Here is a 13286-nt window from a genome sequence, read left to right on the forward strand (position 1 = left end):
TTACTGTTGTCGTGTAGGGATAATTTATAAAAATGTATAATCACTTGTGTTTTTCATGGTAAATCTTGGCCTGAAAAGTAACTAAAGCTGTCAGCTGAACAAAGTGGGGTAGGAAGTACAATATTTGCCTCTAAAATGTAATGGAGTAGAAGTATAAAGTTACATGAAATCTCAAGTAAAGTACAAGTACCTCAAAACTGTACTTAAGTATAGTTGTTGAATAAATGTATTATGCTAAGTTACATTCCACAACTGCTGATAACACTTATTTCTAACATTGCTTGTATGTTTTTATTGAAGTATTTTTGCATTGGAAAATGAAATATAAAAAATAATATTATGCCTCATATTGGTATATTTCTCAGTTTCTTTTCTTTCATTTTCTTGTGGTCTGTTTTGCTGACGTAAAAGGAAACTGGCAGCTCGATCTGCATGCTTCTCTTTTTGCTCAGAGGGGAAATAACTACCAGGACTCTTCAGAGGTGAAGAAACCCAGGCTGACAAAGTAAGTGTCATGTGAAAATACCATATTTCATATTTTCCTCTTTTATTAATCTTGTTGTAGTGTCTTATCTCCTTTTTAAGTTTCTGGATTGCCACATTAAATATATTCAGTTCCTTCTGTTCCATTTAGTCAGATTTTATAGTCAGGCTTTTCTTTTTGTTTTGCTTACTTTTCTTTATTTCTGTAAAAAAAAAATATATATTGTTGTAAGCCAACTGTTATTTAAAAGGGCTGTTGGCCTGAAAAATGCATGTACTTTATGGTGGTTTTGTTTGAAAATATGGATATTCTAATGTATTTGTTCTTGTTAATGAGCTTAGTTTAGTTTTGCTCCATTTCTCTTATGCAGTACATGTCTCTGTGCTGAGGTTCTTTGTCAGTGAAGTTGTAAAAATGAACCCAACAATAAGCACTCTGTGTGCTTTTTTTCACTTTTCACACAATAGATGTGGAACTTGCCCTCACGCCTGAATGAAGAGTTAGAGCTATAAAATACCAGTTTGATTATAAGAAAAAGATTGTTTTGTATTCTAAGACTAAACCTCAAAACATAGTTTGGTTGGATGTTGTAAAGATAGGACTCATTTTGACTACTTAATATACTGTTATGAGGTATAATTTAAAAACAAATGTCTGATCACTTTAAATGTATCATGATTTTCATGTTAAATCTTGACCCAAAAAGTAACTAAAGCTGTCAGCTAAATGTAGTGGGGTAAAAAGTACAATATTTGCCTCAAAATGTATTGAAGTAGAAGTATAAAGTTACATAAAATATAAATACTCAAGTAAAGTACAAGGATCTCACAATTTTAAGTACAGTACTTGAGTAAATGTACTTAGTTACTTTTCTCCACCGTTTTACGTCACAGCATTATGATCAGTTATGCCATTGCTTGATCATAATTTCGAATGCATTTGAATTCTTACTTAAAATAAAGTATCACAGTGAGGCTTTAAATCAAGACATAAATCATTTAATGAACATTTATAAATGCAAATGCCACAGCAGATATTGGTTAACTGGGGTCAGTTTTCAGGAAATGAATATAACTCAAGCCACTTCCTCAACAATTATGCTGAATCAGTGTCTGATATCTAGACCAGAATGCAGTAGGTCACTGCATTGTGGCCACCAAGCTATTATTAATATAATTGTATTTGACAATACATGCAAATTTTGTTTCCTTTGCCAAAATCTGTGTTGTTCCCAATTAATGCTTCATGCAGATCCTTCTAAAGACAATATGTTATATCATCTTATTACACTGCAATATGCAATTTGTGCTGTGTTTTGTATGACTCTCACAGAAATGAAGACAAGCACCTAAGCGTAATAAATCAGGGTGCACTCAATATGGATCTGTGTGAGGAGAGAGAGGATGATGTATCACCTGCTAAAGTCTCTCTCTCTCTGGATCAAAGAGCAAAGAGGTGAGATTAGTTTTTTTTCCATTTCAGAGCGTGGATGTCAAATCATTTAACTCAAGTAACAAGTATCTATTTTGCCTGCTAAAGCCCAGTCCAGCAGGGGAGACCAGACTCCCATGTACCCAGTGGTGTATCTATGAAGAGCACCCACTCCATAGCTGAACCCTTAACTTTTAGAGATGGAAATCACTCCACACAGCAGAGGTGAACGTGTTAAATACATGATAAAACACACTTATTCAATCAAGACATTTGAAATGACTTTATTTCCTTTCTGTATTTCTATCAGAGTCCAGCATGAGAGACCAGGCTCCTCTGAACCGGACTATGTGTCTATAAAGAGTGACCACTCAATGGAGCCACCGCTTGCCTTCAAACATGGACACCACTCTGCCAGACAAAGGCAAGACTTTAAGGGAAGGACTTTGTAAGGGTAGTTTCCAGTGGTGGAAAGTAACTAAGTACCTTTACTCAAGTACTGTAATTAAATACAATTTTGAGGTACTTGTAGCCCACTTTATTTGAGTATTTCCATTTCATGTAACTTTATATTTCTACTTTATACTTTTACTCCACTACATTTATCTGACAGCTTTAGTTACTTTACAGGCCAAGATTAAACATAAAAAAATAAACTTAAAATGATTTTTTTAATTCAACCTCATAGCAGTATATTAAGTAGTTAAAATGAGTCCTATCTTGGTAAAATAAAATGATGCCTACATAAAAGCATCATAATAATAATCCCATCAAATAATTGGAATATATAAAACAATCTGAGTGGGTCCATTCTGCATAATGAGTACTTTCACTTTTGATACTTTAAGTACATTTTGATGCTGATATTTTTGTACTTTTACTTCAGTAAGTTTTGAATGCAGGACTTAACTTGTGGAGTAATTTCACAGTGTGGTATAAGTACTTTTACTGAAGTAAGGGATCTGAATACTTCTTCCACCATTGAAAGTTTCACCTTATGAACAGCAGAAGTGTGTGAACCCTTTGAAATGGTTTTCTGCATTAATTTGTCATAAATGTGATCTGAGTTCCAAGTAAAGACAAACACAATCTGGATGTGTTCATAAAGACGTAAATTATTATAATTGTTTGTGTGGTATAATGTTCTTCAAAACTGGGGACTTAGATGTAGATTTATGACAAATTAATGCAGAAAAATTCAAAGGGTTTTCTCTTGCCACGGTGTGTGTGCGTGTGTGTGCGTGTGTGTGTGTGTGTGTGTGTGTGTGTGTGTGTGTGTGTTTTGACATTGGTGGATCATTTATTGTTTCATGTTTTCTCCACAGAGTCCACCAGGAGAGATCTGACATCCTCATCAGTCACACTGACAATCAGCACAATGAAGCTGATATGGCCTCCATATTTATGGTATGTACATTGTCTGAAAAATAAAAAAATAGTCATTGTTAACTTGAAGTTGTTCCTTAGGGATGGGCCAGACCAAGCGTGATTCACATGACTGTATATGAATTGTCTCTGTGAGACGCATGTCGAGGAGTTTAGTATATCATTAAGTGTATTATTATTACTTGTTTGTATTAAAGGGACAAACACATACAAACCACCAATATGATGTCGGACTACTGGTTGTAAGACTTAAATAGTTTGAAGCATACTGTGCCTTAACCATGCTATGTTCCATGAATTCCATATGAAAATAAATATTTTTACAAATCATTCCAGTCTCTGCAGGAGAACATCATCACTTTTGTGAAGACTGAGCTAAAGAAGTTCCAAGGAGTCCTTAGTCCGGATTATCCAGAGTGCTTAGAGAGACAGAAGGAGGATGAGGATGAGGAAGAGGTGGATGGATGCAGCAGACAGGCACTTTTGAAGATCACACTGCATTTCTTGAGGAGGATGAAACAGGAGGAGCTCGCTGTCTGTCTGCAGAACAGTACGTTTTGTCCATGCTTAACATCATAGATTGGAAAATGGTTGAAACTAAACCAACATTGATCACAGAAGGTCGGTCTAGGATCTTTAAAAAAAAAAAAAATTATATATATACAGGTGCATCTCAATACATTAGAATATCATGGAAAAGTCCATTTCCACTTCAAGTCAAATAGCCCCAACCAAGTATTGATTCATATAGATCGACATACTTTTCAGAGGCCAACATTTCCATATTAAACATACTTTTTAAAATTAGTCTTTTGTAATGTTCAATTTTTTTGAGACACTGAATTTTTAGGCCTCATTAAATGTAAGCCATAATCATTATAATTAGAAGAAAATAAAGACATGACATTTTTAATTCTGTGTGTACTGGATCTATATATGGTGTTATTTCCACTTTTTGAATTGAATTAATGACATAAATAAACTTTCTATGATATTCTAATTCATTGAGATTTACCTGTATGTCATGCATAATGAGAAAAATCTCAATGGATGATGTGGGTTATTGGTTGAGCAGATCCCAACTTGCAAACGTATATCTATGCCCACCACAGATGAGTCGTACATGCGGCACCCCTGGTAACAAGGCAAAAAAAAGTAAATCAGTCAAATTGCATCATATCATTGGGGTACTGGAATTACTGGTCTGCACTCGAATGGCTTAATATATGGCACATGATCACAGAATACCTGGGTTCTGTCAGAAACCTTCCTTTTTTTCCCTAGCTCTATCTATTGAAATCCTCCAACAACGCAGCTCCAGTAACGCTGTGCATCTGTCACTAGTGATATGATGCCATATGACCCAAAATGAATATATTGATCATATAGTTTCATATGTTTTTTTTCTGTGTAGGAACTCTTGCTGCAGTATCCCAAAACAAACTCAAAAGTAACCTGAAGGAGAAGTTCCAGTGTTTGTATGAGGGAAATGCTAAAGCAGGAAGCCCTACACTCCTGAATGACATTTACACAGAGCTGTACATCACAGAGGGAGGGAGTGGAGAGCCCACTGACACACATGAGATCAGACAGATTGAAACAACGTCCAGGACACCATCAAGACCAGAAACTGTGATCAAATGTGAAGATATCTTCCTACCATAACCGAGCAGGGGTTATCAACCAACCCGAACAGTGATGACAAAGGGAATGGCTGGCATTGGGAAAACAGTCCTAACACATAAGTTCACCCTGGACTGGGCTGAAGGCAAAGCCAGCCACAACATTCAGTTCACATTCCCATTGACATTCAGAGAGCTGAATCTGCTGAGTGGAAAAAAGTACAGCTTGGTTGAACTTCTTCACCTCTTCTTTACTGAGACCAAAGAAGCTGAAATGTACAACTTTGACGAGTTCAAGGTCGCGTTCATCTTTGACGGTCTGGATGAGTGTCGACTTCCTCTGGACTTCCACAACAATGAGATCCTGACTGATGTCACAGAGTCCACCTCAGTGGATGTGCTGCTGACAAACCTCATCCAGGGGAAACTGCTCCCCTCTGCTCGCCTCTGGATAACCACACGACCCGCAGCAGCCAATCAGATCCCTCCTGAGTGTGTTGACGTGGTGACAGAGGTCAGAGGGTTCACTGACCCACAGAAGGAGGAGTACTTCAGGAAGAGATTCAGAGATGAGGAGCAGGCCGGCAGAATCATCTCCCACGTCAAGACATCACAAAGCCTCCACATCATGTGCCACATCCCGGTCTTCTGCTGGATCACCGCTTCAGTTCTAGACCATGCTGTGAGAGCAGAGGAGAACAGGGAGTTACCCAAGACCCTGACTGAGATGTACATCCACTTCCTGTTGGTTCAGTCCAAAGTAGGGAATGTCAAGTATCGTGGAAGAGCTGAGACAGATCCACTCTGGAACACTGAGACCAGTCAGATAATCCTGTCTCTGGGAAAACTGGCTTTTGAGCAGCTGCAGAAAGGCAACCTGATCTTCTACGAATCAGACCTGAGAGAGTGTGGCATCGATATCAGGGAAGCATCAGTCTACTCAGGAGTGTTCACCCAGATCTTTAAAGAGGAGTGTGGGCTGAGCCAGGAAAAGCTGTTCTGCTTTGTCCATTTGAGCTTTCAGGAGTTTCTGGCTGCTCTGTATGTCTTTGTGACATTCATTAACGCTGGTGTCAACCTACTGTCAGAACCAGAGCAAAGTTCCTGCTGGTCTCCACTGTTAAGGGACAAATCTAAGGTAAATCTGCTCTATCAGAGTGCTGTAGACAAGACCATAGAGTGTCCAAATGGACATCTGGACTTGTTCCTTCGCTTCCTCCTGGGTTTCTCACTGGAGACCAATCAGACCCCTCTGCAGAACTTGCTGACACCATTGAGAAGCAGCGTACAGAACTATCAGGAAACTGTCAAATACATCAAACGTAAGATAAGGAGGAGTCTATCTCCTGAGAGGTGCATCAATCTGTTTCACTGTCTGAATGAGCTCAATGATCATTCCCTAGTGGAGGAGATACAGCAGTCCCTGAGTTCAGGAAGTCTCTCCACTGACAAACTTTCGCCGGCTCAGTGGTCAGCCCTGGTCTTCATCTTACTGTCATCAGAAAAAGACCTGGATGTGTTTGACCTGAGAAAATATTCTGCTTCAGAAGAAGGTCTCCTGAGGCTGCTGCCAGTGATCAAAGCTTCCAACAAAACCATGTAGGTGCACTGATAAATGGGGAGACACACAATATTAAATGTATTTATCTTTTTCTTGTGATAAAATACAAGCATTTATTTTTGTTATGCTGTTTCAGCCTGAGAGACTGTAACCTGTCAGAGAAAAGCTGTGAAACTCTGGCTGGTGTGCTTCAATCCAAGTCCTCCCATCTGAAATCCCTGGATCTGAGTAACAATGACCTGCAGGATTCAGGAGTAATGCTGCTGCTTGCTGGACTGCGGAGTCCACATTGTAGACTGGAAACTCTACGGTAAGTATTCATGAACAAATTCAATACATGACTAATAAAGAAGAATTTTTTTGAGCAAGGGTTTAGGCCCTTAAAGTTTTGCCTTTTCACAGTCGTGTTTGGCTCAGTTTGGCCCAGTATCCCTAGGCATTCGATTATTATTAGATAATTCCATGGGGGACCAGATTTCATATCCTGTAATAGACCTGATTTCTTATTTAACTGTGACTATGATCTTTTGTTTTAGTTGCCTATTCTCAGGATATTTGCCATAACAACAATATTTCCCAAACCAAAACCAGATCTATCAGTCAGATATTAAAGAAATAAATAATTTTAAAAATGTGTACATTGAATAAAAAAAACTTAATTTAATGTAATCCAGGATTTTGCAGTATGGTCCAACATTGAGACTCTTGTATGGTGAATACTGGTTGGTTGTTTACATTCACAAACAAAATTCAATTCAGAGAGAATTAATTTTTGTTGCCAGGAGTCAAAACATCTAGTATATATTTTAGGATATATAACTGAGCTATTTAATTCTATCAAAAACCGTTTCTGTATGACAGATTAAATAAGTATTGTGTACTTTCTATTACTCATTTGTATTTTTCTTGTAAGGATGAGTGGCTGTAATCTTTCAGAGAGAAGTTGTGAAGCTCTGGCCTCAGTTCTAAACACCCACTCCTGCAGTCTGAGAGAGCTGGACCTGGGTTACAATGAACTGCAGGACACAGGAGTGAAGTTGCTCTCCAATGGGTTGGCGAGTCCACACTGTGGACTGGAAAGTCTACGGTCAGTAGTCATAAACAATTTTAACATAATTAATAAAGCAGATATTTCATCTATGGTATAGGCATACATTTCACAGATGTGTTAGTTTTTGAAGATTAGTGTTACGGATTAACGAGTGACCCTGTTAACTGGCCACTTTCAGCTGAATGCGCCTGTAGTTGAAGTAGTTATTGCAGCTGTTGAAAACAGGAAGAGAATATTAAGTTTTCATTACAAAGAGTAATGTGACTTTGGAGTCTGTTTGAGTATGCTTATAGATAGATAAGCTGTCCAGCCTTTTTGTGTATGAATGTAAAATGCTTTTTTCAACAGCTGTAGTAACTATGCCACCCACAGACACATTTGGCTGACTCTCACTCAAAATTTTCTGTTCAGTATAAACTTCCTTGATTGAGATCTGAAATATTACAAAGAATGCATAAATGTATATGACTTATTCATTGGGGAAATTAAAATGTAAGTCAGTCGTGCGTATTTCTAGACAACTTGTCCAATAACAATATGGCAGTATGACATCACAACCAGTAGTTGGAAAAGTATTCAGATCCCTCACTTAAGTAAAAGTACTAATATCACACTTTGAAATTACTCCACTACAAGTAAAAGTCCTGCATTCAAAACTTACTTAAGTTAAAGTACAAAAGTATCAAAAGTAAAAGTATTCCCTATGCAAAACGGCTCCTCTCAGATTGTTTTATATATTCCAAATATATTATAAGATTAATAATATTGATGCATTTATTAATGGCGTCAAGGTAGGGCTCATTCAACTACTTAATACACTGTTGTGTGTTTTAAATTGATATATTTCTTCATGTTAAATCTCAACCTGAAAAGTAACTAAATGTAGCAGAGTAAAAAGTACAATATTTGCCTCAAAATGTAGTAGACTAGAAGTAAAAAGTTACATAAAATGGAAATACCCAAGTAAAGTACAATTACCTCCAAATTGTACTTAAGTACAGTACGTGAGTAATGTACTTAGTTACATCCCACCACTGATCACAACTTATCAAAAAAACTAGAGGCAACCAGTAAAAAAACTGTCATGTAACAGATATGTCTGTGTGTCTATTCTACACATAAAGGTTGTCGGGCTGTCAGGTCACAGACGAAGGTTGTGCTTCTCTGGCCTCAGCTCTGAGCTCCAACCCCTCCCATCTGAGAGAGCTGGACCTGAGCTACAACCATCCAGGAGACTCAGGGGTGCAGCTGCTCTCTGCTCGCCTGGAGGATCCACAGTGGAGACTGGACACTCTCTGGTAGTTTTTGTTAGTTCACAGTTCCAGCTTATTAACAGTGTGTGGATTTGTCTATCTGACATGCTTTCTCCTCTTTCTTGTGTCACCATTTATCAGTGTTGACAATGGTGGAAGGCATCGCTTGAAACCATTCATGTGTAAGTTAAGCTTTCCTGATGTTTTCCTTGTCTCAAGAAACATTTATATAGATAAACAACAGCATACCCAAGAGTTATAAACAGCCCATGCTTACTGCTTACTTATCAATTATACAACCAGTGGTGGAAAAAGTATTCAGATCCTTTACGTAAGTAAAAGTACTAATAGCACATTGCAGAATTACTCCAATACAAGTAAAAGTCCTGCATTCAAAACTTACTGAAGTAATAGTACAAAAGTATCAGCATCAAAATGTACTTAAGTAAAAGTACTCATCATTCAGAATGGAACCACTCAGATTGTTTTATATATTCCAAATATATTATTTGATTATTATTATTATTGATGCATTTATGTGAACAGTGTTTGAATTTTCAAGGTAGGGCTCATTTAAACTACTTAATAAACTGTTATGACGTTTAATTGAAAAAATGTTGCATTACTTTAAATGTATCATGTTTTTGATAATTATTGATGTGAAAACTAACTAAAGCTGTCAGCTAAATGTAGTGGAGTAAAAGTAGTAAAATATTTGCCTCAAAATGTAGTGGAGTAGAAGTATAAAGTTACATAAAATGGAAATACTCGAGTAAAGTACAAGTACCTCAAAATTATACTTAAGTACAGTACTTGAGTAAATGTACTTAGTTACTTTCCACCACTGTATACAACTACAATACTTACTTAGTTAGTTGAAAAAGAAAACTGTTGTCAGAATGGATAAGGTGTCTGGATAAGTCGGAATAAGCAAAATTCAGACTGAATAAGCAAAACTAAACATGATACTAAACATCTATTAGATTTACATCAGCTCGGAGTGAAACCAGATAGCATAATTTAAGATATCCTGCTAATAAACAGTGACAAACACAATATCTTCAGCAGAGTTCATATCCAACCAAATAATAAGCAAATGAATCATAAACTGAGATGGGGACTTTGGATGAATTTTAATAACTTGACTTGAGGCTGGACTTGGACTTGGACATGATGACTTAAATTACTTGTCTGTGATAATGTTTAGTTATAAAATATTAAAAATATCGGCACTACAAGAGTCTGTGTAACACTACTTTTGTTTGTCATTTGAAAAATCATTCAGATCAGTGTCTGTGAGAACTCATGCTAGCTAGCATCCAGATCTGTTCTCTCTCAGTTCTGTAGCGAGCCAATGTTAGCCTAATAAGAATTTTAACAATTAAGTTAAGATACACTTCAGTGTTCAAAATGACTTGCTTGTGACTTGGACCAAATGACTTGGATCACATTTTTTTTCATGAATTAAAAAAACATGTCAAGATAAAAGCTGTCTGTGCTGTGTATTATTCTGTTCATCAGATGCCTGTGAACTCACCCTGGACCCAAACACAGCGAACAGGAAGCTGTTGTTGTCTGAGGACAATAGAAAGGTGACAGAGATGAAAGAGGAGCAGCCTTATCCGGATCATCCAGAACGATTTCACCACTGGAAGCAGGTTCTGTGTAGAGATGGGTTGACTGGGCGCTCTTACTGGGAGGTGGAGTGGAAAGGATGGGTTAATATTGGAGTGGCATACAAAGGAATCAAAAGGAAAGGAGACTATGACGACTGTTGTCTTGGCGAGAATAATAAGTCCTGGGGTCTCTTCTGTTCTGGCAATGGTTACTCTGCCTGTCACAATAAGAGAACAACAGGCATACGAGACACACACTGTTCCTTTGACGCTGGCAGAGTAGCAGTGTATGTGGACTATCATGCTGGCACTCTGTCCTTTTACAGAGTCTCCTCTGACACACTGATCCACCTCCACACCTTCAACACCACTTTCACTGAACCTCTCTATCCGGTGCTCAGGTTTAAGTCAACATCTGCGTCTGGTTCTTCGGTGTCTCTGTGTACGTTTGAGGTGGAAGAACCATCTCCAAGGTAGAGAAACAAACCACACAGAACACAGACAGACACACACAGACAGACAGACCCCCCCCCCCCCCACACACACACACAAAGGCACACACACACATACACACACACACACACACACACACACACACACACACACACACACACACACACACACACACACACTCACAGCTTAGCTTACCGTAGTCATAAATTCTGTATTGTATCCACATCTGTGTTCTATTTAGAGTCAATGATATAGTAGTTACTGACTTTCAAAATCAAATATTGTTTCAATAAAGCAACATGAAATTTGTCTTTAGATTTCATTACTGCTGATCTTAAGAGATTATAATTAAATGTCCATTAAATATGACTGTTTCACTATGCCTCAAAGCTTAGTATCAATGAAACTGTAATCTTTTTTTCATCAGATATCTGAGTAGTGTTGTTTCATTCATTCACGATACAATTCAACCTATTAACCTATTATATTTATTTATCATGTGGGATGTGGACAACAGTTGTTGTCCAGGTTTATGTTCATGTGTAATTTGACATAATTTCACCAAACAGTGACACAGTTTACATTGTGTTGAAAGGTAAATGAATCATGATGAGGTTTTTAGATGGAGTGAGGGCGCCCTCTTGTGGTTTGAAGTGATCACAGCAACTCGTAACAGGCATTGCTCAAACCTGTTCTTTTTAAAATCTTTTTCGTTACTGACAGCTATAAGGGTCGAAAAATGACATAAGTATAAATAGATAAATAAATACATTTATAAATAAATAAATACATTTATAAATAAATAAATAAATAAATACATGTGGTAATGTAAAAATAAAAAAAATAAAAAGATAAATGAATATCCTTTACATTTATTTATATATTTATTTATGTATTTATTTCTACATTCATTCACTTTTTAATGTATTTAATTATTATTCATTTTTCGTCCCTCATAGACAGCAACTTTGCATGGATATAAGTTTAAAATACAATTACTGGAATCAATAATTTACTTTTAAAATCAGACATATTTATTTACCAAAAAAATATCCAGAATTTGAAGCAGTGATATGCCCAACTGGACTTTAGCACTGGAGAAGAGTTTAACATGTTTACATTCACCCGGAAACAAAATTGGTATTTGTAAATGGTATTAAACTGAGGTTTATACATCAATTTGTATGTTATGTATAATCCAGATGTTGTAAAAGATTGACATGTATCCAGAAAACAAGCTTTTAAGGCAACTTTCACATAAAAAAAACCAAGTAGAAGAGTGCTTGAATCAAGTTTGAATGAACAATTTAAATCTGATGGATATGAGTTTTCTGGATGGAGCAACGCTGCCCTCTACTGGGTTTAACTGGAGACAACGTGCAGGTTGGCTGCTTGATTGTTGGCATGCAGTGTCTTTTGTCTTCCAATGTAGAGGGTGTGTAGATAGATACTACTGCTGATATGCTGATTTGAGCCCAACCAGGCCACTTGTTCATTTCAAGTAAAGAGTCATTGATATAAAGACCCATAGCTCCTTAATATGTGATTCAGTTGCAGGACCTGACCTAACCTTACCTAACCATTGTACATCAGCAGTGGTGGAAAAAGTATTCAGGTCCTTTACTTAAGTAAAAGTACTAATGCCACTAATGCAGGAACTACTAATTTGAACTAGAGTATAAATTAACAATTTCAGAGTGTTTCTTTATAAAAGCTTGAATGATTTTTCTTCACATCAACTTAATCACAGGGACACTAATTTACATTGACAGTAAACAAAAGTAAAATAGTGAAAACAACAACAACAAAAACAAAAACAAAAACAACAACAACAACAACAACAACAACAACACAATTACCACAAATTAATTAACCAATCTGATTGGTTAAATGACAGAATATGTGAATCTTATTATTTATCTCCAACATAGAGTCAATAGAGGTTACACTGTCATTTTGACATCTTCAGGTTTATTTTGTCTTTTTTCTATAGGTAGATAAAGTTTTCTGGGTTTTTTTTTGCTTTCATCTTGTGATGTAAACTATAAGCCTCCCAAAGCATACTTTTGGATCCTGATATCACAGGTCCAGCCACAGTGTTGTCCTACACAGCCAAGTTGGTCTACTTTTCTGATAATCCGTCCAATAACGGAAAGGTCACAAGTTTGATCCGAGTGTATTTAAACAATAAGAGCTTGTAATGTAAAAACCAGGCACATTTTTTCCACAAGTTCAAGTCACAATTTCAGTTATACTGATGAGTGTCTTAGTAGTCATTTTAAAAACGGTTGAAGAACATACTAAGGTTCAGAGTCTTTCCAAATTTAGGCTCCATGAACTGACAACAAGGTAAGAGAGCCATAAACCTTAAATGCATTATTCTAATCTCTACCCATTTATGCATCACAATTGATTTTAGAATATGTGTG

General features: G+C 36.8%; 1 pseudogene; it reads left to right on the forward strand.

The window, feature by feature from the left end:
* Window positions 1-491: 491 nt before the first annotated feature.
* Window positions 492-10929, forward strand: LOC131983109 (NLR family CARD domain-containing protein 3-like; annotated as a pseudogene).
* The last annotated feature ends 2357 nt before the right edge of the window (window positions 10930-13286 follow it).

The sequence above is a fragment of the Centropristis striata genome, chromosome 13 (genome assembly GCF_030273125.1).
Source record: "Centropristis striata isolate RG_2023a ecotype Rhode Island chromosome 13, C.striata_1.0, whole genome shotgun sequence".
Taxonomy (NCBI): Eukaryota; Metazoa; Chordata; class Actinopteri; order Perciformes; family Serranidae; genus Centropristis; species Centropristis striata.